The following is a 433-nucleotide window of genomic DNA, read 5'->3' as shown; positions in this document are numbered from 1 at the left end:
GTTAAGGTAAATTTCGGATTTCTGCTTACTAAATGATTTGTATATATGCTTGCCTATCTACACGGCCTGAAATTTGATGGGAGGTTGCGGGTATTGCATACAGTGTTAACTCCCGCAAGTGCCACGTTCGCTAAATTCCCACTCACTTATGAGACGCGCGATCTGCGCTGCCTCGTCTCTCTCTCTCACGTGCGTTCATCAGCAGTCACTTGGATAAGTCGTTGTTGCTTGTTGACTTTGTTGACTTTTGATGAGTTTGAGCGCGTGATGCGCGCTGTGAAAAAGTGTGTTGGAAACACCAATCTGCAACCAAATCTGCACTTTATTGATGACCCGTGGCGTTAATATACTGCATCTGTGCCAGCGCGTGATGTAATAAAACTGCAGCTCGTTAATAAACGTTTTTTTTTAATCCATTTTATACAATCCGGCT

General features: G+C 43.6%; 1 protein-coding gene across 1 annotated transcript in view; it reads right to left on the bottom strand.

Annotated features, from left to right (window-relative positions):
• Positions 1-433, bottom strand: part of LOC107696702 (chromodomain-helicase-DNA-binding protein 9-like) — a 108,270-nt gene that overhangs the window by 26,326 nt on the left and 81,511 nt on the right. The window lies entirely within an intron of this gene.

Source organism: Sinocyclocheilus anshuiensis, unplaced genomic scaffold (genome assembly GCF_001515605.1).
Source record: "Sinocyclocheilus anshuiensis isolate Anshui unplaced genomic scaffold, SAMN03320099.WGS_v1.1 scaffold354, whole genome shotgun sequence".
In the NCBI taxonomy this organism is placed as follows: Eukaryota; Metazoa; Chordata; class Actinopteri; order Cypriniformes; family Cyprinidae; genus Sinocyclocheilus; species Sinocyclocheilus anshuiensis.
The sequence above is the reverse complement of the archived record's forward strand: the minus strand, read 5'-3'. Positions and strand labels throughout refer to the sequence as shown.